This window comes from Phyllobates terribilis, unplaced genomic scaffold, assembly GCF_046119375.1.
Source record: "Phyllobates terribilis strain yellow unplaced genomic scaffold, ASM4611937v1 Scaffold_2__4_contigs__length_985480577, whole genome shotgun sequence".
NCBI lineage: Eukaryota > Metazoa > Chordata > Amphibia > Anura > Dendrobatidae > Phyllobates > Phyllobates terribilis.
The window spans coordinates 294196012-294223769 of NW_027362762.1; the positions used below are offsets into that span (position 1 = coordinate 294196012).

Here is a 27758-nt window from a genome sequence, read left to right on the forward strand (position 1 = left end):
ACACATTAAAAAAAACACTGAAAAAACGCAATGTGTGAACATAGCCTAAATGTTGGCCTTCTCTCAAGTGTGGCTTGTTAGAGCAAACTGTGACGAAAAAATTAAAGTCTAGTTTGTCACTATTTGTGTGCTGATAATAATGCTATACAGTCGCGGTCAAAAGTTTGTAGTCACCTGTTCATGCAATGGCTTTTCTTGTTCTTATTGGAATGTGCACAATGTAGATGTACATGAAAACCCAAAAACGAAGAGAATACCTAACAAAAGGCCAATAATGTTTAGGTGAAAAGTAAATCACAACTTTATTGATTAAGGATTTGGTGCACAGGGGAAGAGAACAACCAGAAGAAAAGCTGGCGCTGTTCAAAGTGGTAAGCATGAATAATATAAATAGAAACCACAATTGAATTGATAAATAGATATAAAGGAAAAAGACACTGCTAGGTATCTAAAACACACTTATGGGTTATACAACATACACATGTAATTATAGTAATGCCATATATATAGAAAGGTATCATAGAATATATAAAAAGAAGTATAATGGCACAATAGACATTGTGGTGTTAGCCCATAGAAGAATAGATATGCAAGCGAGTAAGTATGTCTATTTGAGACTAGCAAAGTGCCATAGTATAGTGCATAGATACCTAAAGAGAAGACGCTCCCAGTATATCTGAATGTAACAATGATTGAAGTAAATGTATACCTGTATGGGAGCAGCAGAAATAATGTGCCCACCCCAACGCACGTTTCAGCGTATAATAGGGTATGACAAAAATATGATTAAAAACAAAAAAACCAAGGGAATGTAAACCCATTCAAGAGACATATGGATCAAATAATACAAAATAAATAATAAAACAAATTAAACAAAAAATTACCCTACACTGTAAAGCTGAAATCAGCATGGAAAATTATATTTAAAACATGTACAGCAAATGGGCTTCTTGGATATCCTTAAGATTTTTACATTCGTTGTACTCCATATCCCTACAAAAAATGCATATATTTTTTATATCCTAGAAACTTCATATGACAATATTATTTGGTAAAAACCAAGACATGTTTACTGCACACAGGAAAAAGGCCCATTGTAGATCTATCCTGTAAAGGATTATAGATACAAATAAATAAAAATTATTACCGTAATTTTCCCCAAAAATTATGAAAGAAAATGAATAATTAAAACATGAACATAAATTATGAATTATTAATAATGAAATGTAACGTACCTTTTGAGGTTCATGCCTGTGGGAAATCTAGTTTGTAAATTTAAAATCCAGAAAGTTTCTGTGGTTAGTAGATGTTGGACGTCACCACTTCTTTTTGGCAATTTCTCTCTAGCTTTAAGAATAGTGTTCCCTGCTGTTTTTTTACAATATGATCTAGTCCTAATACATTGTCCTAAAGTAAATATATTTGTATTATAGTGTAGTGTTGGCATAATTTATATTCATATTTTCATCTTTAATTTTCTTTCAATATTTTTTTAAAAATTAATACTTCTTGTTTATTTGTTTTTATAATCATTTGCATGATACATTTTAATGGGTCATTTTTTCTGTGTCAGTAAACAACATGTATCATCTGTCCTGGTTTTTACCAAATAATATTGACATATGGAGTTTCTGGGATATAGAAAATATATACATTTTTTGTGGGGAGGTGGAGTACAACAAATGTAAAAATATAAGAATATCCAACAACCACATTCGCTGTACATGTGTTAAATATAATTTTTCCATGTTGATTTTCAGCTTTTCAGTGTAGTGTCATTTTCCGTTTAATTTGTTTTATTGTTTATTTTGTCTTATTTGATCTATTTGTCTCTTGATTGGGTTTATATTCTCTTTTTTACTTTTATCATATTTTTGTCATACCAAACTCTTTTATACCAATGTTATTGCTCAGCTATTATGCACACCTATTTGTTTTCACCTAAGGTATTCTATAGACAATGTTGCACCATTTTGTAGGAAGCAATTTTTGGAGCCACGAGTTTCAATTACTGTGCTTCATGTGGCTGCAATTTATCTATCAAAGGCTCCAGCCTTGAAATGGTAGCAACACAATTAATGTTTTTCATTTTTGTTATCCATGAATAATGACTGAATCACAGTCTGAAACACATAAGAAAGTCGCATGTTATACTTGGATGTGCTTGAGCATGTCACTTTTTTCTTTAAAATTCTTTTTATTAGGAGATTTTTACAGTATAGGGAACAATGGGTCAGGAAAGGGATGAAGGGAAAGGAAAGGCAACCAAATAAAGGAAAAGCGAAAATGGGGTAGGGAGGAAGAGAGAGAAAAAAAAAAAAAAAAAAGGAAATGAAGAAGATCATCTTAACATAATTGCACCACAACGTTAACATACCAAATGCAAAAACAACATAGAATGAAGTATAGATTAAAAGAATTCTGGCAAAGTAATAAAACATCATATAAAGAGGATTCTCTTGCTTGGAGGAAAAATTGTGTTCCAAGAGGACCAGCATGTCACTTTTTTAATCTAATTGGAATAAAGTTAATGTTTTACCTGGAATCACGGCTGAAGGATTTTCTCTTTTTCATGCTGAGCACTTGTTGGCAGCTTTCCCTTGACCTTGCGGTCCAACTCATCTCCTACATTTCAGTTTGATTGAGATCGAATGCTTGTGGAGGCTATGTCCTCATTTTCAGTACTTCATCCCCTCTCCTTCTTGGTCACATAGGCCTAATTTAGCCTGAAGGTGTGTTTTGGGTCATTTAAAATGATAGTCCCAATAAGTGCCAACCAGATGGAATGGCATCACCAACGTTATCACGAGCAAAGCATCTCCTCACCATCACATTCATGCTAGATTGCAGGAGAAGGTACTTTAAAGCCACTCCATACATTTACATTTGCTAAAGCACCTGCTCCTGCAATCTAGCAGCAGCAGGTCAGATCTCCGGCTGTCAGACAAAGCTACTACTGTCCTAGCAGACCCAGGTCATCTCTACTGTAACTTATATCACTGCGGTTTTAGCCTGTAATGCCATGTTCACATGTTCAGTATTTCATCAGTCAAAACTAGGAATGGATGAAAAATACAGAAGTGGTGACATGTTTCTCTTATACTTTTCCTCTGACTGTTCCACTCCTGATTTTGGCTTACAAATACTGATGTGAAATACTGATTGTTTGAAGTTGGTGTAAGTGGGGCTCTTAGTGAGGCTTAGTGGGGCTCTTAGAGATACCCCAATTACAGCGAGAATAAAATTATAAATAAAGGAAAAAATATTCCCCAAAGATCTTCGTTAATCTCTTAGGGATCAATTTATGTAGAGAAATGGCAAGCAGGGAGCATGAAGATCAGCCCTTGAAGTGGACGTCACCCTACAGGTGCTTTATCAGAGTTAACGCTAGAAAATGAGAAAATTACAAATTACATTTTTTTTTCGGTAAAATGTTCCCTAAGTCTCCTTTTTTTTTCAATAGAGGTAATAGAAAATGGACCACACAATATGCAATTTCTCCCATACATGGCAATACGCCATCTGAACAGTACTGATTGAGCACGTAGTAGGACTTGAAAAGTTTTGTGTTTTGGAGCACACATTTGGCTGGAATAGATTGCCATGTTGCATTTGCAGAGACCCTGAGGTGCCAAAATAGAAGAAACCCTCAACAAGTGACCCCATTTTGTAAAATACACCCCTCAAAGAATTCATCTAGGGGTGTGATGAGAATCTTGAATCCACAGGTGTTTCACAGAATTTTTTAAACATTGAGACTTGAAGACAAAAAACTTTGGAATAATTTGCAGGTGGCATTTGCAGAGCCCCCTAAGGTTCCACAATAGCATGAAATGCCCCAAAAGTGACTCCATTTCATAAATTGCATAGGAATTCATCTACGGGTGTCTGACTGTTTTTAGCTTACAGTACATTGTGCCCAGCTTGTGGTGCTGGAGACATGCACCTGTAATTTATTAATTGGGTTTTTCCTGCTACAGTAATTCCATATACGTGGACCCTAACTGTGGTTTGAGCACACTGTGAGGCTCAGAATGGAGGACCATTTGGTTTTGGAGTTTAAATATGGCTGGATTTCTTTGGAAGGAGCTTTTTGGCTACCAGCAAAATGGACAACCCTTATTAAATGCATGAATCTAGGATCATAGATCATGCATGATGCCAAGCTGATAGCTCATGTATGATGCCAGGCTGATAGATACCGTACTTGTTCTGTAGCTGGTATGACGACATCCAAGCCCATGTTATCAATCAAATTTTAATGTGCAATAGATTGACCTGATGAATCCTAGCGGTGGAAACATGTTAAGCATAATGGAAGCTTGTAGGGCGATTTATTTGAAGGGTTAGTTGTTGACTGCCCTTCTAAGAGCGGAAGTTATTGAGGGTCTTAGGGCCTGACTATTCTTTGCAGGGATTGATAGGACATGCCTTGAGTTACCTCTTGGGGTCCTGGAGGACTGCAGTGCTGATAAAAACCCTAATACTTCTGAACCCAGATCCACGAAATGGGTGAGAACGTTCCTTCCCCATACATCTTTGAGATGATTCATTACGAATAATAAATGTGACTAGGCACGTTACTGTTACTTGGTAAAGTCTGACCACTTTCTGCACCACTACAGTGCTGCTCACCATTATTGGCACCCTTTCATTTTTTTCATAGACTGTACAATATCTTTAGAAATAAATGGAAATTTACCAAAATTATATCCTCAGGATTTTTTAATTAGTGGTCCAAAGTAATACAACAACTTTTTTCAACTTCCATGTTGCAATTTCAAAGAAGAAACAATAAACAGCATGTGTAGAATTAAAGGCACCCCTTATTAATACTTGGTTGCACACCCTTTGGCATTGATGACAACCTCCAAACATTTCTTGTAGCCATCTATAAGCTTCTTGCACTTCTCAGTTGGAATTTTCTCCCACTTTTCCTTTGCAGTTCGTTCAAGCTCTTGAATGTTTGCAGGGTTCTTTTTCCCAATGGAAGGACTCATTGCTGGCCATTTTAAAACAGTCCATTTTTTATTTTTCAACCATTCCTGTGTACTTTTGGATGTGTGCTTTGGGTCATTGTCTTGCTGGAGGACTCATGATCTTCGACTCAAACCAAGTTTTCTTACACTGGGTAGGACATTTCACTCTAAAATCTCTTGATAATTCTCTGATTTCATGATTCCTGGGATACGGTCAAGGCCACCAGTACCAGATGCAGCAAAGCAACCCCACAGCATTATGGATCCTTCACCATGCTTAACTGTTGGTAAGGTGTTCTTTTCCTTATCAGCTTCATTGCGCCATTTGTAAACAAACTGTTGCTTTGCATTGCCAAAAAGCTCTATTTTTGTTTAATTTGTCCACAGAACATTTTTCCAGAAGGATTGTGGTTTGTCAAGGTACTCTTTGGCAAAGATCAGTCATTCCTTTTTATGTCTTTTGTTCAGCAATGGTTTCTTCCTTGGCCTTTGCCCATAAAGCTCTGCTTGGTTTAGTGTGCGGCGTATGGTACTTGTTGAAATCATGACCCCAGACTGTTCCAGGTTGGCCTTCAGGTCTTTGGTTGTTTGACGTGGTGTTTTTTCCACCATTCGCACCAACCTGCGAAGACATCTCTTGTTAATTTTCCTCTTTCCCCCACATCCAGGGAGGTCCCTGACGGTTCCATGCTTGGCAAACTTCTTAATAACATTGTGCACTGTTGAAACTGGGATACCAAGGTCTTTGGAGATTGCCTTATACCCTTTGGAAGTCTTGTGTTTGCTAATAATAGCAGTTCTGATGTCCTCAGACAGATCCTTTGTCTTCACTATTGTGACAAAGGAACAGGGCCCTTCCATGTGGCTTTTTAAAACACTGAAGTCATCATGGCTAATTCATATGGGCACCAACAATCACAGGAGAATCTCTTTTGTGATTTACCACAGTGAGTCAAAATGTGTTTCCATACTAAATTAATGTAAAGGGTGCCAATACCAGTGTCACAGCAAGCTTTCGGTTTTTCTATTTTCCCCATTGTTTTTTGTTTTAAATTATTGTTTATCATTTGCTCCTTTATGTATTATGCTCTATACAAAAAAAAATTGTTTCACTTGATTCATTTTTTCCAGGAGATATTCCACATTATGTACTTAAACTCAATGGGTGCCAATAACAGTGAGCAGGACTGTACATAAGCTAAATTACTAAATGTTTCTATTTTTATGACATTGGTGTTGCCTGTTCATAAAGCCCCCGTCTCACATAGCGAGATCGCTAGCGAGATCGCTGCTGTTTCACGGTTTTGGTGACGCAACAGCGACCTCACCAGCGATGTCGCTATGTGTGACACTTTGCAACGATCAGGCCCCTGCTGTGAGGTCGCTGATCGCTGCAAAGTGTCCTGGACCATTTTTTGGTCGTTGCTCTCCCTCTGGTCAGCACACATCGCTGTGTGTGACCAGCGGGAGCAGCGATGAGGCTGGTAACTATAGTAAACATTGGGTTACTAGGGGCACACGCGCACCTAGTAACCCGCTGTTTATCATGGTTACGAGCCTGCTAAAGTGAGCGGTAACCTCCCGCTCACTGTAGCAGAGTGGTAACCATGATAAACAACGGGTTACTAGGTGCGCGTGTGCCCCTAGTAACCCGATGTTTACCATAGTTACCAGCCTGCTCCTGCTTCAGCAGGCTCGTAACCAGGAGCAGGACATCGTGGAAAGATTCTTTCCACGATGTCGCTGCTCCCCTGATCGTTGGTGAGCCTGCCTGTTTGACAGCTCACCAGCGACCACATAGCGACGCAGCAACGATCCCTGACAGGTCGTATCGTTGTCGGGATCGTTGCAGCGTCGCTAAGTGTGACGGGGCCTTTAGGTCTGACCACTATCTGGGCTATCACTGTAGCTCATTAACAAACCATCTGTCTGTATTGTCTTATTTGATGTTGAATGACAGTCTGATACTGGATAATATCTGTCCGAACAGGGAAAGATACTCCTCTCTCTGGTGTAACAGATAAACCATATTAATCTCCCGGTTATCTGATCACCTATTTGTTAGAATAAATTCTGGCTATCATTTTAATATATTTTTTTTTATTATTAAAATCTACGTTTTATAACGCTGCTCACAATTTGCTATTGATATCATAATTTAGTGAGTGGCCATTGTTTATGTCTTTGTTGGAGATACCTTTTCTCATTTTTTACTTCTATACATTAGATAATAACAGACACCAGGAGCCGCAGCGGAGGCTGAGTGCTGGACCTAGGCAGGGTGGGTAAAACCCAGTTTGTTTTTTAGAAACAAACTGCAGTGGGTTGAAAGGAGTTTTCCAAAACCGGAATACTCCTTTACCTTGTTAACTTAATTCAACTATGAGACTTAAAACTTTTATCACAGTTCTAATTGACTGCAATACTTTTGTATTGCTGTGCATTAGGTGTATCAGTTTCACAGTGACAAATGGCCTGCTAGAACCTGCTAATGGTTGGGCATACCAAACCAGAGTAGTATGCAGACCCAGAGCCCATTGTTGCTGCATGGGCTCAGCTGTCAGTTCAGGCAAGCTCCCTGGAATGATCATTTGGGCACAGCTCCTGGGCCCTCATGATCACCATGACATACCAGTATGTCATATTGTGGGAACACCTTCTCGATTGTGAACATACATCTATGTCAAATGACATGAAGGAGTTAAAATACACACACAGTGTCTCTTTAAAAATAGCGTGGTATAGTCCAGGAAACAGACACTGAATTTTGAAGTGATATTTTTGGATGGTTGGAGGAATATAATAGTTAAAGGTCTGTGGAGATTGAATATTTAGGAAATCAGGCTTAAAGGGGTTGTCCCCTTTTAGTTAATTTTCTTCCAGAGGGACAATTTGTTATAAAAAAAATAAACCGCACTGTGCTCGCATTCCCTGGGTCCACTGGCAAGTCTGTGCTCTACCTCTGCTTCTCATATGTGTCATTGGCTGCGGCGTTGATGTCAATTCAACCACTCGTGAGCCAATCACCAAGCTCACCGGCTCTACCAGTGTAGATGGAATGCCACACTCAGAGCAGCTGAGCTCATTGGCTACCACACCCCACAAGTAGGCTAGGCTAACTTGAAAGCCACAAAGTTAAACCAAAAGCACCACATTTTCTGTTAAATAAATTGTAACACATTTAAAGGAGTTGTCCAGGATTTTTATATTCAAGGCCAATCCTTAAGAGAGGTCATCTATATCTGATGGAGGGGGGGTGACACCGTGCCCACTTTGATCAGTTGTTTCCAGTGCCGGTGATGGCTGGATGTGCTTAGTTGTGGAACGTAACTACACAGCTACACACTATACAATTGCCGGCGCTGTGTTGTGCAGCTTTGTAATTGAGCAGGTATGTGATTTCTATAATTGTGGTCCTGTGCTGACTAGATTGTCATGCACTTCTCTCAGTAAAACATTTGAGAGAAGCCGTTGAGAATTTAGTTAGCACGTGATCGAAAGTATTTCAAATAGAACATTGCAAGAAGCAGATCTTGTTGCATGACGAACCCTCGACCAACTGGAACTGAATCCCAACAGTGTGGACGTTACCCACTGTTCATATTCAGAAAGCTGAAGTGCTTGGCAGAAATTTCCACAGGTTGGAAAACCCCTATAACCACTATTAGGTTAATGTATCAACGGTTGCATGTCTTCTGTTAAATGTGTTGCATCTAGTATTAGAAAAGGTTTAGTGATTTTGGTTTAACTTTGTGCTTTGCAAGTTACGCTAGCCTGATGATGGGGTGCAGATGTGGCTTGCTTGTGACTTTTAAGCCCGACTTTATAAATATGCAATCACTGCAGGCCTTTAACACTCTGGTTGTTGGTTCAATCAGTCGTTACATGACCTCAAGGATGCGATTTGCACACTTGTAACAACGTGATGATTGCTCGACCCGGCAAGCAGAGCCTAGTACCACACACTGTAAAGAACTCATTCAGACATAAGATTTTCACAATAGAGTTATATGTGCGTTCTTCACTGATAGAACTCACGCCCATTATACTTTATGGGGCTGTTCAGATATTTGTGTATATTTGTGAACCGAGTGGTCAATATCAAATCACAGGCATGTCCAATTTTGATCCAAATCACTGATCAAACTCTGCAATGCAAATCTACAAGTCCCCAAAAAAATAGACAGCACTTGAGTGCCATGCATATTCTGTCCATTTTTTACTGGCTGTTTTGATTGGAAAAGCTTGAGAAACCGCTGTGTAAAACTGCTGACTTATGAATCCCCCCGAGTGCACGTACTGTGTGCTGCAGGGATTCGTCGGTTTCTGACATGGGACCGGATGGTATGGGCACGGCCTCGCTTCCACACACTTGCATGGAGCAACGCCACGCCCTCTAATCGGTCACACCCACTGGCCGGCTGAATCACTAAAGTATATGGAGCGAGGTCACGCCCACTAGACGGGCTCTGGCAGGGAATATGTTTACAAACCCTCCGATCCCGGCTCAGAAACCAGTGAATCCTCGTAGAGCACAGTGCATGTGCTGGTGGGATTCATAAGTCTACAGTCACACAGAGTGACTGCAGACTTATCGGTTTGGACCGGACAATCTCTTTAAAGAGGACCTGTCACTTGTTCAAAAAAATTTAGCTAAATACCTTGTAAAAATCCTGAGCTCCTCTGATTCTGCTGCTTTTTTCCATTCTGCTCTGTGCCACTTTATTAGGCCTCATTCACACATCCATGTGTCCTGTATGTGCAGTGACAGTTTTCTCACTTACTGGAGACACTGACACACATAGACCCTTTCAAATGAATGAGTCTGCGCACATGTCAGTGTGTTTTCACGGACTGTGTATCCATGGGCAAAATACGCTGACATGTCCGTGTTTTACATGCAGCATGGGCACTAAAACGTCACACACACGTGTACACTGATGACACACGGATAACATCCACGTGTCATCAGTGTGACACCGGCTCCTGGGAATCAGTGGTACAATTAGCGCTGTTCCCAAGCGTCTGGTGCTGCAGGCAAGTCTTGTCATTGTCCCCTGCTTGCCCTGTGATCAGCGCGAGCAAGGGACAATTTTGAGAGTAGTATTCTGCTCCTACTGTCTCCGTGTGTAAAAATTAGAATAAAATAAACAAATCGTTATACTAGCCTGTCCGAAGATTAAATAAGTGTCCCACGCTGTAATCCATCTGAGGCATTCTTCCTCAGCGTGCATGTTGGCTTGAGGCGAGTATAATGATTTGTTTATTTTATTCTTATTTTTACACTTGGAGACAGCAGGAGCAGAATACTACTCTCAAAACTGTCCCTTGCTCGCGCTGATCTCAGCACCAGCAGGGGACAATAATGAGACTTGCCTGCAGCACCCGGTGATTGGGAACAGCGTGTGATTCTGATGCGGCACACTGTTGCCAGTCAGGGACTGGTTTTTGCAGTAAGGGAAATATCTGGATGTGTGAAAGAGGCCTCAGAGATATTCATATTTGTTACTTTTGGATCGCACTATGTGAAATCTTTGCTTGCTGACCTGACCAACTGGACGTTTCTGGAGTGCAATTTCATTCCTCCCAGATGCTGCCAATTATCGCTATAGCAGTCTAAGATTCTAAGATGTGATTGACATTGTCTAGGAAGGAAGAGTGAAAGTGTATGACTCGCCCAGGGTGATGGTGACGACTCGGTACCCGGGCCTTTTGCCTGACCTTGGGGATGTCGCGGTGGTCGGCACCCGGGCCCGTACTCTGGGGTCAGCTTTTAAAAAGGGATTGGTTTGTTTATTAGTTTTATTAAAGTTCGTGACGCCACCTGTGGTTTCTGGTGAGATTCACCAGCGCTGCGGCAGTCCACTGAGGCCCGTGATAAGGCTGCTAGATGGTATAGCTCCCCACAGGTGGAGCGTACGGAAAGGGGGATGCAAGACAGAGGTGACCGAGCCGGGTCAGAGCAAGAACAGGGACAGACACGATAGTCACTTCAGTACCTTTTACTGATGGAAATTCAGGCACGTCCCGGAGCACTGTAGGGTGAAGGGTGCATATCAGGATCCTCCCCAATGAGCGGGTGTAGGGCCTCCTGTTTCTTGCTTCTGCGTAGTAAGTTTCTGACCTGCCTGGAGCTAGGCCTAACTTTGTCTCTGTCCTGCGCTGGCTGACCTTGTGGTAGGGCCGTCTCTTGGAATACACGCTCCTCGGCTTGCGGGGCCTATGTGTTTCCCGGCTCTGTTACGTATCAGCACTTTAGCGATCCTGGGACCTGTAGTTCTCCAGGGATTCCGGTTATGCCTTACTGGGTCATAGAGATCCCGGTAAGCTCGGACCCGGTGTCCGGTAACTGCCTCGGGGTGAGAGCCAGTTAAACTCCTCTGCCCCCTATGTACTAACTCTCCACACGCCTTCGGCCCACTCGGGCCCTCACTAGGCTATACACACTAACGGCAGCTTGCCGCGCTTCACCGATCTTATGGCGCCGGCACACCTTAAGCTCACTATTCTGAGCTACAACTCAACTGAGCTCAACTCTGCATTCAGACCTGTACTTGCTGAACTCTTCAGAGGAACTGCTGAATCACTGAGCTCCACTGCAGACTGACCTCTTTCAGGCTTCTCTACTGCAGGAACTTAACTGCCTGGCTCCACCTTCCCTATTTATCTCCCTAACGGGCTCCCTCTGCTGGTCTGAGGTGGAAGGTGGAGATGTGTGAATGTTTATGGGGGCCTCTTGTGGAGGAATCCATCAATGCACTCTTCTAGGATCTGTGATACCAAGCGCAGCTGGGCGTCACATTCCCCCCTAGCAAAGCGTTCTTGCGGCCCGCCCGGTATTTAATTGTAAATTGGTAATTTGACAGCCGAGCCATCCATCGTTGTTCCAGTGCCCCCAACTTAGCTGTTTCAAGATGGGTCAAGGGGTTATTGTCAGTGTAGGCAGTGAACTTGCTGGAGGCCAAGTAGTGCTTAAATCTCTCAGTGATGGCCCAGACCAAGTCCAGGAACTCCAACTTAAAGCTGCTGTAGTTCTCTGGGTTCCTCTCGGTCGGGCGGAGCTTCCTGCTTGCCTATGCGATTACCTTCTCCTGGCCATTCTGCTTCTGACTTAGGACAGCGCCCAGCCCTTCGTTGCTGGCATCAGTATACAGCAAGGAACGGTTGGCTGTAGTCAGGGTAGGCTAGGATCTCATCGCCCATCAGGATCTCCTTCATCTCCTGAAATGACTCGGCTTGCTCCTTACCCCGGTGGAATGGGGGATTTCTGCCTTTGGGGGACTGCCCTACCAGGAGGTCTTGCAGAGGAGCTGCTTTCTTAGTATAGTCTTTTACAAACCTCCGGTAGTATCCTACTAGTCCCAGGAACTGACACACCTCCTTGAGGTTCTTCGGCTCCGGCCACTTCTGGATGGCAGTGATCTTCTCGGGGTCTGGTGCTACCCCTTATGGACTGACAATGTGCCCCAGGTACTGTACCTTTCACTTGAGCAGGTGGCACTTTGAGGGCTTCAGCTTCATCCCTTACCAGGACAGTGACTCAAATACCTCTGCCAGGTGTTTCAAGTGGTCCTCGTACGTTTTGGAGTACACTATTACATAGTCCAGGCAAAGTAACACAGTCTCGAAGTTGCGGTGTTCTAGGCAGCACTCCATCAATCTCTGGAACGTCCCGGGGGCATTGCAGAGTCCAAACTGCATACTGTTGAACTCGCAGAGTCCCATCGGGGTTGTAAAGGCCGTCTTCTCCCGATCCTCCTCAGCCACAGCTACTTGCCAGTACCCACTAGTGAGGTCAAGGGTGGAAAAGTAATTTGCAGACTTTAAGGCAGCTAGCGACTCCTCTATGCGTGGCAAAGGGTATGCATCTTTATGTGTAATGCGATTTACTTGTTGGTAATCTACACACATTCTCATGCTCTCGTCCTTTTTCCTAACTAGCACTAGGGGAGCTGCCCAGGGACTACAACTATCCCTTATTACCCCCACCTTTCTCATGTCGTACAACATTTCCTTAGCCTTCTGGTAGTGAACTGGTGGTATAGGCCTGTAACGTTCTTTGATTGGGGGATGGTCGCCTGTGGGGATATGGTATTGAACCCCCTTAATCCTCCCGAAGTCAAGTGGATGTCTACTGAACACCTGCGAGTATTCTTGAACCACCCGGTGTACACCCTGTTTTTGATGGGCAGGAGTGGTGTCTGTCCCAACATGAAGCTGTTGACACCAGTCCTCCACCGCGGTTGCAGGGTCATTATCCTCCACTTCATCTGGTGAGGTTAAGGACTCCGCCTTGTGAATACAATTGTTATTTACAGCATGTAATTTGGCAACAGTGGCATAACGTGGCTATCTGCCCTCATCTTCCCCACAGTTGAGAAGACGGAGGGGCACCCTCCCATTGCCTACATCTACCACTCCTCTGGCGGTTAAGAGCGTGGGTCTGTGCTTGGAGCAAAGGGGTTCTACTACCGCCTGGTAGCTCTGTCCTCTAAGACCTATAGCAGCTCTACACCAGATGAGCATTTCACTCATTGGGGGGATGACAATGGGTATGGGGTCCGTTACCCGCACATTACCGATTTCCCCTTCTGTTAACCTTACTTGCTGTTGGTACATCAGGACTCGGATCTCCTTCTTCAGCGCCCTCCTCTGTCCTGGTCTGGCAGTGTCAGCTATCTGTTGGAGCAAGAACACAACTTCTCCCAAACAGTTACCAACAATGTTAGTGCCAAGTACCATATACGGATTGGTGTCATCAGGATTAGTCTCTACTACAATTAGCCCCTGGTCCTTCAGCTCCACTCTCCCCACCTTTACAGTCACATTCTTAACCCCTATTAGGTTAAGGGGGAGTCCATTTGAGGCATAAACAGAAAGATTTGGAGCTGGCGGACGTAGGTCGTCCATGGACCAGAACCTCTTGTAGAGGACGTCAGGCATGATGGTTACCTGAGATCCTGTGTCCAGCAGAGCGTGCGTCGGGATCCCGCCCAACACAATGGACAGGAAAGGTCTTCCTCCGACGAACCTGTTGTACCAGTCTGATGGGCCTGGGGAATTTACTCCTGGGTGTCGGCCCTCGGCCCCAGGGTTTTCTCGTTTAAAGGACAATTCTGGGCTTTGCGTCCGATCTTACGACAGCGGTAGCAGGTAGGGTCCTTCTGTGGACGGCGCTGGTCACTGGTCCTCGTAGAGGGTGGTGTTGGCCTCCTCCTCCTACACATCCAGGGGACATCCTCAGGGCTATCAGCTAACAGGATCTTCCCTCCCTCCTCGGGCTCCGTCCGCAGCTGCAGAGCACTCAGCACAGTGGTCAGGGTTTTGCTCAACTGACGCACTTCAGAGCACAGATTGTCCAGTTCTCTAGGGGACGTTGCTGGAACTTTGGCTTCAGCAGCCACCAGGGAAAAGGTGGGTGTTGCAGGCACTGGGGTAGCCCCACCCTGGTAACATTGGATGGAATTTGTTTCCAGAGGCTGCAGTCCTTTTATAGCCATGTCCTTAAGATTGTCAAAGGTGGCATCTGGATGATCCAGGGACCACCAACGCACAGTCCTGCTCTCCTCAGGAGACTTCAGTCCGCGGACAAACTGTTCCTTCAGCATTTTGTTCTCATTTTCGATGTTGGTCGGACTAACCTGTTTCAGAGCTCGCAGGGCCCCTTGTAGATGCCAGGCGTAGTCCCGAACATTGTCCTCCGGCTGTTGAGAACAGTTGTAGAACCTCATCCTGAGGTCCGCCTCAGTATGATCCTCAAAAACAGTCTGTAGTTTATTAAAGATTGCGGACACTTACTCCTGGTCTGCGGCCGACCATGTTTCCACTTCCCGCTCCGCAGCACCGGTCAGTTGTCCTAATACAACAGCGGCCCTTTGCTTGCCTGTCATAGAGTACATGTCTAAGATACCACAAATCTTCCGTTTGAATCCAGACAGGGTGTCTGGTTTGCCATTGTACTGGGGGAGCCACTTAGCTCCAGGAATGTACGGTAGAGTTATGGGAATGACAGAGGTTACAGGCGCTCCTGGTGGAGCGGCCGCTTCGGCCTGCTCGGCATCGGGTGCGAGTTCATTGTCAGGGACGTTTTCCGGCGTCGTGCTGTTCCACGGACATTCTGGCGCCCCCCTAGCTAACCGTGGCCTACCTTCTTTTCTTTTCTTCCGGTAGGCCGCAGCTCCGCAGGTGACGGTCGCCTTCAGGACGTTGCGTCGCTTGCGTCCTACGTCAGAGCATTCAGCGACGCTCCTTTCAGGACCTGTCGCTTCTTGGTTTGATGTCAAGGCGTAGGGCTTGTCCGGGGCTTCGCGCTCTTTTGCAGGTACGCCCCTCAGTTTCCCGCGGTTTCGCCCTTCTTCTTGCTCGGCAGCCCAACAATGGCGGCAATCTTCACCACAGTCAAATATACAGTTCACTTCAATAAAGGCGCACAGTACCCGGTGGCAACGGGCATAACACTCTGTCGTTGCAGCGGGCACAGAATCCTGTTCGTGACGCCAGGAAAGATGACTCGCCCAGGGTGATGGGGACGACTCGGTACCCGGGCCTTTTGCCTGACCTTGGGGATGTCACGGTGGTCGGCTCCCAGGCCCGTACTCTGGGGTCAGCTTTTAAAAAGGGATCGGTTTATTAGTTTTATTAAAGTTCGTGACGCCACCTGTGGTTTCTGGTGAGATTCACCAGCGCTGCGGCAGTCCACTGAGGCCGGTGATAAGGCAGCTAGATGGTATAGCTCCCCACAGGTGGAGCTAGGCCTCAGGGCAGCGTACGGAAAGGGGGATGCAGGACAGAGGTGTGACCCAGCCGGGTCAGACCAAGAACAGGGACAGACACGATAGTCACTTCAGTACCTTTTACTGATGGAAATTCAGGCACGTCCCGGAGCACTGTAGGGTGAGGGTGCATATCAGGATCCTCCCCAATGAGCGGGTGTAGGGCCTCCTGTTTCTTGCCTCTGCGTAGTAAGTTTCTGACCTGCCTGGAGCTAGGCCTAACTTTGTCTCTGTCCTGCGCTGGCTGACCTTGTGGTAGGGCCTTCTCTTGGAATACACGCTCCTCGGCTTGCGGGGCCTATGTGTTTCCCAGCTCTGTTACGTATCAGCACTTTAGCGATCCTGGGACCTGTAGTTCTCCAGGGATTCCGGTTATGCCTTATTGGGTCATAGAGATCCCGGTAAGCTCGGACCCAGTGTCCGGTAACTGCCTCAGGGTGAGAGCCAGTTAAGCTCCTCTGCCCCCTATGTACTAACTGTCCACTCGCATTCGGCCTACTCGGGCCCTCACTAGGCTATACACACTAACGGCAGCTTGCCGCGCTTCACCGATCTTATGGCGCCGGCACACCTTAAGCTCACTATTCTGAGCTACAACTCAACTGAGCTCAACTCTGCATTCAGACCTGTACTTGCTGAACTCTTCAGAGGAACTGCTGAATCACTGAGCTCCACTGCAGACTGACCTCTCTCAGGCTTCTCTACTGCAGGAACTGAACTGCCTGGCTCCACCTTCCCTATTTATCTCCCTAACGGGCTCACTCTGCTGGTCTGAGGTGGAAGGTGGAGATGTGTGAATGTTTATGGGGGCCTCTTGTGGAGGAATCCATCAATGCACTCTTCTAGGATCTGTGATACCAAGCGCAGCTGGGCGTCACATGTATGCCCCCAGAGAAGTCTGAAGAATTACCCAGTTGGTCTGCAAGAAGAGATTTCACATACTACGCTCCATAAGCAACAAATGTGAATATCTCTGTAAGGTCTCATTCAGAGATCTATTTTTTACGTATGACTGCTATCTGTGGTTTTCATGGATAGCACTTGTAACTATGATAGTCTATAGGGCCTATCACATTTCTGTGATCAAAATTGGCAATGCAAGTTTATAGGTCCATGAAAAAATCCGAGTGCAGTCCGATTTTTATGGACTGTCAGAAGGGAGACGGTGGAGAAAAACTGGTGACACATGGACCACACACAATGATCAAACTCCTGATGAAATAAAAATAATTGGTCTTTTTTTCTTGTACTTGAGATAAACGGACATCAGAATGCGTAAAACGGAGAATCAGAGGAGCTCAGGGATTTTTACAAGATGTTTAACTTCTTGGAGCAAGTGACCAGTCCTCTTTATATGATTATTTATATTTAATCCATCACATCCGTACGGTTTACTTAAAATGGATCATTGAGGTGTGTTTGTCATAGTTTGAGGTGTATTTGTCATAGTTTGTCTGTTATTGTTTTACTACTGATTTATTTTACTATTTTATTCCTTACTAACCTATTGAAGGTCTGTCATTCGGTCATAATGATTTTTAAATGCACTCCTTTAGCACCACCTAGTGGTAGCACAGCTTAATTGGTTCCTCTGAATTTTTAGGGCAGGCAATGAAACGTGCATTTATTTTCTTGATCTAATGTGAATCACTTTAGTTTGTCATTCTCTGTCCACAGCCATCAGTTCTTCCATTATGTCTCTTTATATTTTACGACTTGGAGATGTTTGCAGAAATGGCTCTTGTCAAACTCTCCAACTGTACCAGTATTTGCTTTATACTGTAGTATCTACTTCTTTTCCATTTTTAATATAGGAGGATGGACCTTATTTATCCTAATTTGGCCAGATTTGTCGATATCTACCACCATACACAGATCAATTGCTGCTTTCTTTAAAAAAAATAGCCATAGAACCAAAATAGCACCGAAATGCCATATATTAAGAAGCTTATTCACTATAGACCTTGATGTAATGTTGGCTGTAGCCCAGACTCTGAAAGAATTGTTGTCAGACTGTGAGTGAAACCAGCTTAGAAGAGAAGCTGCTCCATAACTATTTATGGAAATATCTGCCATTTCCCATTAAATGTACAGCACGCCATGTCGTCTGTCATGGCGCCACCTACCTGCTGCGAGCAAATGGCTCACAATCTTGCAGCCCTTTACTCACCAGGAGTGAGCAGAACTTCGCCCAGCATCATGTGCCCAAATTCTGGTCCAGTTAAAGCAAGTTATCACCTATGCTGCACTTCCGGCTACACACTCTAACCCATGTTTTACAGAAAATTAGGAGCTAGTATAATTTGGACGCTAAGATTCTGAGCTTTAAAATGATGCCAAGATCTAACTAACAAGGTATTATGTGTGGCGGTAAAGTGGTTAAACTTGGGGCCCAAAATGTTATGATATATACAGACCGGTTTTTTTACAGTCCTCCTGTAACGGGTGTGTCAGATGTGACAGACAGTCACCTTGCAGTAGGTTGCAGGAGATCTCTTCGTTTGGCATTACAGACACCTTCTTAGAATCTGTCTCACTCTAGGACCCAGCAGCTACCTCCCTCCTGCTCTAATTAACACCCTGGCCTGGGTGTTTAAATACTTTCATTTAGCTATAGGGAGGTGTTGGTGATATTCACATTTTCACTTGCGAAGGCTTGGAGCTATTGCAGACTGCTTACTTCCTCCCTGATGCTAAGAGGTCGTGTGTGTAATCTCTCTGAAGTCGGCTCAACTAAGTTACTTTCCCCTGTGTTTGTCTCCCTTGTTGTCTTTAGTTGTTAGTGGGGACTGACTGGTGCTCATCCCTCTTCCCTATCCAGGGCCTAGCTCTAGGGAAATACAGGGTTTTAGGTTCCTGTGCGGCGAATGGTGGGGAACCAATATAAGGACGATAAGGGAGACAGGGTGATATCAGATCAGCCTAGGAGGTCTCCACTCTCCCTTTCCCTAGTGTCTTGGCTCCCTTCCCCTCATCCCTTCGTGTTACACTTAGTCTTTCCTGCCCTGTAACTTTAATGACTATTAGGCTGTGTGAATTGTAAAGCTTTGATATGCTGGTGGTGTATATCAATCTGATCCATTGATCTACCAGCCTGTCTGCTTTCTGAGTGACACCCCAGGTGCTTGATGAGCAATGCTGGTAAACCTTGCCATTTGTTGATAATATCATAATACTGCTTTATGCACTGTTGTTTTATACAACAGACCAACTATAAAAATCAGATCCCATTTGACCTGATATATTACTGCTACAGTGGTGCATCTAATGTACCTGTCCCTACTCTTATACTCACATGCCGCCATCTTCACCTTTATATCGCCGCTCCCGTCAGTCTCCAGCAGTTTGTGACCTGCTGGATCGCTCAAGTCCTTGCTGGAACAAGCTGGAGATCACTTTTCAATGCAATTCTATGAGAACCTCTTTCTGGCTTTCATAGACTTGAATTGAGAGCTACTAACCATTACTTCTGACTTACGGTCAGACAGAAGTTGCAGTCACAAGATGATGGCGCGGGACTGGAGCGGTGCCAATAAAAGGTGAAGAAGCTAGTGGGAGTGGGTAAGTATAAAACTACTGTCTTGGACCTCAGATTAGAAGCACCACTCCAGTGCTGAAAAAACACACTGGCGTGGTGCTTTAAAGGAATCTGGCATTCAAAACAAAAGTTTTAACACTAAGTAGTTAACTTTGGGTAAAACAAATTCCCATTTACAAGAACAGTCTTATTTAAAGATATTTCTAAAATACACTGATTGAAGAGAATGGCCAGTTGACTCCAGTTTTTGACATAAATTGTGACTTACATTTCTGTACATTTGAGACTTTTATGTGGTTCTCAAAAAGTGGTTGTGGCTTCCAAGTATTGAACTAGTTTATTAAAGCGAATCTGTCAGCAGGTTTTGTCTATTTAAGCTGTGCGATTGTCTCCTGAAGACTCCAAAGAGGAGAAACGCATCGGGACACACCTAGCGAGAGTGCAGGACCTCCTTAACAGGGCTAGCTGTGGACTGCACTTCTCAGGGCGGGAGCAAATGGGATCTTAAATTATTGTAGCCCGTCATAGAGATTTATAGGATTATTGTCTTGATCCTCACCTTGGACCGTCTGGAGAATGGTTGAGGTCTGTTATACCCCTGCACCTGTCTGCCTATGATGCAACATCAAATGGGTAAGGACTTTCCTTTTATTCCCTATATATGCCATATCTCACCACTGTGGGGATGGTCATAAGTGTAAGGACGTCTACTATATGGGAATGTGTTGACCACTGTCACCTTAACTTTATAACTGTATAATCTTGATCATTATCTGGGTTGACCAGTTTTAGCAATTTTCCCTGGACCACCACCAGGGTTTGCACCTTATGATCAATTATATTCTCACTGTCAAATATTGTATCCATTTGGACTATTGAGACAGAAGGAATAGTGACTGGGATCAACTGTTGACTTCTAGACGCAACGCCAGCTCTAACCTCCTAGTCTGATCCATCTATATACCCCTGCATTTGGATCATCCCTGATCTTGTTTTCTATCAGTCATTTATCTTACCTAAGGGAAAATTTAGCTGCTCTATATTCAACGAGCATAACATCCCGGCTGGAGTTAATGTCACTGCAGGACCAGATGTCACCTGCCAGGCAGTCCAGCTAATCTGTGTAACCCCGCCCTCACCACTGACGGCAGCTTGCTGACAATGTATGCTGTACATAGTGAGATGCTGATCAGATATGTGGGTGAGGTTATACAGAACTCAGCATTTATAGCACTGCTATACAGTTGAAACCAGAAGTTTACATACACTATATAAAAAGACACATATGCATGTTTTTCTCAATATCTGACCTGAAATCAGAATAAACCTTTCCTGTTTTAGGTCAATTAGGATTACCATAATTTTTAATATTTGCCAAATGCCAGAATAATGAGAGGGAGAGAATGTTTTAAGGCGTTTTATTACTGCAAAGGCAAAAGTTTACATACACTAAGATTACTATGCCTTTAAACAATTCTGAACTGCCCATATGATGATGTCAAGCGTTTGGAAGATTCTGGTAGGTTTTACAGCAACATCTGAGTTAATTAGAGAAACACCTGTGGATGTATTTTAATGCACACCTGAAACACACTGCTTCTTTGTGTAGCATCATGGGAAAGTCTAAAGAAATCAGCCAAGTTATCAGGAAGAGAATTGTGGACTTGCACAAGTCTGGCTCATCCTTGGGTACAATTTCAAGATACCTGAAGGTGCCTTGTTCATCTGTACAAAAAATTATACGCAAGTACAAAGATGGGAATGTCCAGCCATCATACCGCTCAGGAAGGAGACGGGTTCTGTGTCCCAGAGATGAACGTGCTTTAGTCCCACATGTGCATATCAACCCAAGGACAAATCAAAAGACCTTGTGAAGATGATGCCGGAAGCTGGTAAGATTGTGTCAATATCCACAGTGAAACAACTACTGTATCAACATGGGCTGAAAGACCACTCTGCCAGGAAGAAGCCATTACTCGAAAAAAAAACATAAAAAGCCAGATTAATGTTTGCAAATTCAAAGACCTTAATTTTTGGAGACATGCACTTAGGTCTGGAGAAACTAAAATTGAACATTTTGGGCAAAATGACCATCGTTACGTTTGGAGGAAAAAGGGCTAAGCTTGGAAGCTTAAGAACACCATCCCAACTGTGAAAGACGGTTTCTGGTTACTACCTCTTGAAGCTCATCAAGAGAATGCCAAGAGTGTGCAAAGCAGTCATCAAAGCAAAAGGTGGCTACTTTGAAGAACCTAGAATATAAGACATATTTTCAGTTGTTTCACACTGTTTTAAGTATATAATTCCACATGTGTTAATTCATAGTTTTGATGCCTTCAGTGTTAATGTACAATTTTCATAGTCATGAAAATACAGAAAAATCTTTAAATGAGAAGGTGTGTCCAAACTTCTGGTCTGTACTGTACATGTCAGAGGAGAGAAAAATGAAGCCCCCCGATCCCACCCGGTACCTCCGCGGTCCCCTGATCACCTCCAGATCTTCCCCCGGCCCTCCGGCATCTTGCTGCAGAAAAAAAGGCGGGCGCATGCGCAGTGTGCCCGCCAAGATCTGCCAGCCGATACCCGGCAGCAACATTTTGGTTCATTTTGATCACTATGATAAACCCTATCACAGTGATCAAAATAAAAAAAATAATAAATCATACCCCCCCCCCACCAGTTAGATAGAAATTCTAAAATATTCTTTTTTTCCATTCTTTGCAGTTAGGGTTAGGGTTGTGTTAGGGTTAGGTTTGGGGTTAGGGTTAAGATTAGGGTTAGGGTTGTGTTAGGGTTAGGGTTCTGATAGGGTTAGGATTAGGGTTTGGGTTGTGTTATGGTTGGAGTTGGGATTTTTTCAAAAGTAAAAAAAAAAATGATAACGATATGGCGACCTAGTGTTGAGCGCAAGTGCTCGCTACTTGAGTTTGCATCGGGTGCTCGGGTATGCACCGAGTATCGCGGATGCTCGAGTGACATACTCGAGTCTCCACCCCATATGCTTCGCAGCCAAAAAAAACCTTGCTGGGATTGCCTATCATGCACGAGCAATCCCCGCATGTTTTTTTGGGTGTCTAACAACCATGAAATATGCAGGGCGGGGACTCAAGCATGTCTCTTGAGCACCCGCGATACATGGTGCATACCTGAGTACCCAATGCAAACTCAAGTAGCGAGCACTTGCGCTCAAGACTAATGACAACTTATTCAATATGATGACCTAATGTCAAATTCTGTGTCGTAACTCTGGGTTCAAAATGTTCACTACACCCCTTGATAAAATCCTTGAGGGGTCTAGTTTCCAAAATTGGGTCACTTGTGGGGGGGGGTTTCCACTGTTAGGCACATCTGGGGCTCTCCAAACAACGCGACATGGCGTCCGCTATCAATTCCAGCCAATTTTGCTTTCAAAAAGTCATACAGTGCTCCTTCCTTTCTGAACCTTGCCGTGCGCCCAAACAGTGTATTTTCCCCATATATTGGGATCAACATACTCAGGAGAAGCTGCACAACAGTTTTTTGGGTCCATTTTCGCCTCTTACTCTTGTAAAAATCAAAAATTTGGGGCTAAAAGATCATTTTTGTGGAAAGTTTTTTATTTTTTTTATTTTCACGGCTCTATGTTATAAACTTCTGTGAAGCACCTGGGGGGAGGGGGGGGGGGTTCAAGGTGCTCATCACACATAAGTTCCCTGAGGGGTCTAGTTTCCAAAATGGTGTCACTTGTGGTGGATTTCCACTGTTTAGGCACATCAGGGGCTTCCCAAACGCAACATGGCGTCCGCTAATTATACAAGCAAATTTTACATTCAAAAAGTCAAATGGCGCTCCTTCCCTTCCGAACCCTGTCGTGTGCCCAAACAGTGGTTTTCCCCCACATATGGGGTATTGGCGTGCTCAGGAGAAATTGCACAACAAATTTTGGGGTCCATTTTTTCCTGTTACCCTTGCGAAAATAAAAAAATTTGGGTCTAAAGTAACATTTTTGTGAAAAAAGTTAAATGTTCCTTTTTTTCTTCCACATCCAAAAATTCCTGTGAAGCACCTGAATGGTTAATAAACTTCTTGAATTTTGTTTTGAGCACCTTGAGGGGTGCAGTTTTGTAAATTTTGGAAATGTTATTTATTAACTATTTTGTGTGACTTATCTCTCTGATTTAAGGGCATGAAAATTAAAATTTTGAAAATTGCTAAATTTTCAACATTTTCACCAAATTTCCGATTTTTTCACAAATAAACGCAAGTCATATCGAATAAATTTTACCACTATCATGAAGTAGAATATGTCACGAAAAAACAAACTCTGAATCAGTGGGATCTGTTGAAGCGTTCCAGAGTTATTACCTCATAAAGTGTCAGTGGTTAGAATTGTAAAATTTGGCTTGGACATTAAGGACATTATTGGCTCCGTCCTTAAGGGGTTAAAGATAACAAAATCAGTGTTTTGAAGTGGTTATCACAAAGCCCCCTGATCTCAATCCTATTGAAAATTTATGGGCAAAGCTGAAAAGGCAGGTGCGACCTACAAACCTGGATCAGTTACACCAGCTTTATCAGGAGGAATGGGCCCAAATTCCAACCAACTATTGTGAGAAGCTTGTGGAAGGATACCCCAAACGTTTGACCCACGTCATTCAGCTTAAGGGCAATGGTACCAAATACTAATGAAATGTATGGAAACTTTTGACTTTGCAGTAAGTAATAAAAATGGCTTAAAACATTCTTTCTCTCTCATTATTCTGGCATTTGGCAAATATTAAAAATGATGGTAATCCTAATCGACCTAAAACGGGAAAGGTTTATTCTGATTTAATGTAAGATATTGAGAAAAAGATGCATATGTTTCTTTTTATATAATGTATGTAAACTTCTGGTTTCAAATGTATCTACAGAAGAGAAAATGGGGATTTTAGCAAAATTGCACAAAGCAGTCCAGTAAGTGACACATCGCTGAAATCAGGCTCTCTGCCCCTACGTCATTCTGTTCTCAGATTACATAGCAAACACCTGGTGACATATTCTCTTTAAAAAAAATGCCAGCGAATAGTGCAAATCTATGTTTGCTCATACCAGGCGTAGATTACATTTATTAAAAATATGCCAAATGTATTCAGAGGCCCGTTTGTTGCGAATCACTTTTTATTCTTCCTAACATGTCATTGAGTGCATGCTAATTATCAGAAGATTGTGGTTAGGCGACTGGTTAAATAAAAGTGAACCTACATTCTAAAGGGAATTTGTAATTTAGGGGCTTAGATGCATTTACACTGCATGATGATCATGAATGAACGTTCCTAGGAATGCTTGTTTTATGATAATCATTCAGTCTAAACAGTATGCTGATCATCTGACGAATGGGTAAAATGCTTGTTCGTCAGGTGAAAAGATCTTTAGGTTTGTATAAAGGATCCTCGATCTCGACAGCGTATCTATGACAGCAGATGCTCTATTGCCAAGCCCAAAAGCAGCCTATGCGACTGAACGGCCTGTTACTGATTGTTCTGTGCGTATCTGAAGCTCGTTCGGCCTGTGTAAACAGACTATTAAAAGACCGCCGACTGGCAAACATGTTGGCTGGTGGTTGTTTAACACTGTGCATCACGCATTATAAATGGGCCCTTATTCTTTGCTTTGCAGGCTTCATTGCATTTATTTCATTAACCCTAAATAAATCCCTCATAGACAATAGATAGAAATCTGCTAATTGTTCTGCCTGCAGCGAACTCTCCCAAATCCCCAAACACAGGAACTCTTGTATTCTCTGTGACTGAGCCACTGCCAGACTTTTCTAGCAGCAACTTATTTCCAGCAGAACAAAATGGTCAACTGTGTGAAATTAGACTTGCTGAATCCTTCTTTGGTTGACGTCAACTATTAAAGGGGTTTTCCAATACTCTTGACAGCCTCTTCTCAATTCCCATTGTAGGGATTTGTACTCACTGAGCCGCGTTGGAGGTAGGCACAGGTTCCCACAGTGATGCAGTCCACGGGTTCAAACAAACTGGTGGTTTTTTTAGTGTCCATACACCAGTGAGGAAACAAAAGTAACAGCCTTTTCCTGGCACAAAAAGGAATAACAGAACAAAGCTCAAAATAACAAGTCCATGCAGCACGGCCTCAGCCATTTAAACAAAATGCCTTCCTCTGCCTCCTGCAGAGTCTAAGCGGCACATGCAAGGTCTGCTCACTTTGCCCAACACACACCGACAGACTGAGACAGGCGCAGCTGTCTTAAATCAGCCTTCCAAGACCTGAAGGTAAGTGAGCAGCTGTCCCCCCCTCCCCCCCCAGCTCTTTCAGCTGCTCTTAAAACCCGGCCCTGTAATCCGGGCCCATTAAATTCCTCTCAGCACTATGTGTGCTGGAGCCTGCTTCTCCGGGTCCTACATCACCGAAGCTTGGCACTTCGGGGACACATACCTCCCGTCCATGACCTATCCGGCAAGCAACATTACACCATGTTTTCCCCAAGTAAAATAATAACATCTATACTCAACTTCCGTGCCAGTGCCGTTCCAGTGGTGGTGGCATTGGCACTCCTGGGGCTCACATAACATTGGTCACAGGGATTGTGTAACATAACTATCAGCAGCTGCTTCACTCTCCCCTCCTTCGGACATAAGTGACATCTAGAGAAAGTGAGTGCTGTGGCTGCTCTTTCACATTTTCTGGATCTATGATTTGTCAGATTTTTTTTTGCTTGTTTTAATCTACCATGTGGTTCCGTTGATGCAAACCTTTTTATTTAATGCTAATTTTTATGGTCATTACCAAGGGGGTGTGGGTCACAGAATTCTCTGAGGTTGTGTCTTTATGCTGCTTTACATTATTACCTTGTGGATCACGACCTGAGGTAAAGACCATAAACAGCTATAAATGTTCTATAAATAAAAAGGCTCCTATCTACAAGAGCATAGGTAATAAAATAAGAGTAAAACTGTACACTCTTGGAGTCAGTCAGGGCTGGAGTTAGGTCCTTGGACAAAATACTGAATATTTCCCACAAACCTATCCATCAATCCAGTCATCATTTCCTGCTGTTGAATATTCTGCTGGCAGATCTGACTGCTTCTTCAATGTAACAGGTTCTCTTGAATAATTATGTATTTATATCTTACTGAAGACAGAGTTCTACAGTTTATGTAAAAAGTCTGCATACCTTTGTTAAAATGCCAGAATCTTGATATGTAAAAAAAATGATACTAAGAAAAATCATTTCAGAACTTTTTCTACCTTTCAATGTCGCCTGCTAAAAAGTTCAACCTTGGTCTCATCAGACCATATCATGTTTTCCCACATGTTTTTGGCAGACTTGATGTAGGTTTTGGCAAGACATAGCAAGGCTTGGATGTTTTTCTTAGTAAGAAAGGACTTCCGTCTTGCCATTCTACTCCATAGGCCAGACATATGAAGAATACAGGAGATTGTCACATGCAGTACTCAGTCAGTAATTGCCAGATATTCCTGCAGCTCCTTTAATGTTGCAGTAGGCCTCTTGGTAGCCTTTCAGACCAATTTTCTTTTTGTCCTTTTCTAGGTCATATAACTGTTGTGACAAATTCAAGCCACTTCTTGATATCTGTCTTCACCGTGTTCCATGGTTTAACTAATGGAAATTTTTTTGTGCTCTTCTCATGACTGATAACTTTCAACAATGAGATCCCTTTGCTGTGTTGTAGGCAGGGCTGTGGAGTTGGAGTAGGAGTCGTGGAGATGGTATAAAATTTTCTGACTCATAAAATATATAATAAATTGCTAGTAGTATAATGCAGGATGTGCTGTAAATGTTTTCATAAGAATTTGGAAAAGTTATGAAATGTCCTATAAATGTCTGTTCTATTCCTGATCTCGGCTATTACTTGAGATGAATCTGTGCTGCACTTTATGTACATTCTCAGTAGTGAGGCAGAGCTGTGGAGTCAGAGTTGGAGTCGGGAGTCAGGGAAATTGAGGAGTCGGAGATTTGGCTTACTGACGCCACAGCCCTAGTTGTAAGCTGTTTACGGACCATAACATTTGCTGTAAAATGTAAAATCCTACTAGAACAGCTAAACTTTATATGGGGTTAATAAGAATCGCCTTAAATGATGGCAGCTGTGTACTGTCTGCTATAACATTATAAGTGATTGGCTAATTCTGAACACAACCACATCCCCAATTATAAGAGGGTATTCCAACTTATGCATCCACATTAGTTGTATTATTTTTGTTTCTCTCCCCCCAAAAATTATTTCAGTTTGTTTCTGAATGGATTTGTACAGAATATGGGTGATTTTTATAACCATTGTAGGTAGAAAACTTACAGGGAGAAGAATGAGTGGTAGTGCAGCCAGTATGGCAGATAGTTGAGGTTAGATCGGGGGGGGGGGGGGGACAATGGATACTCTCAAATTAGAGGTGGTGTTGATGTACTATTGTGACTATATAAAGGCTACAATAACTGCAGTTATCCCTTTGCATGAATTGTGT

At 43.3% G+C, this 27758-nt stretch overlaps 1 protein-coding gene across 2 annotated transcripts in view; it reads left to right on the forward strand.

Annotated features, from left to right (window-relative positions):
* The window catches only part of UBAC2 (UBA domain containing 2), a 192000-nt gene that overhangs the window by 53085 nt on the left and 111157 nt on the right, over positions 1-27758 (forward strand). The gene's annotated exons all lie outside the window — the stretch shown is intronic.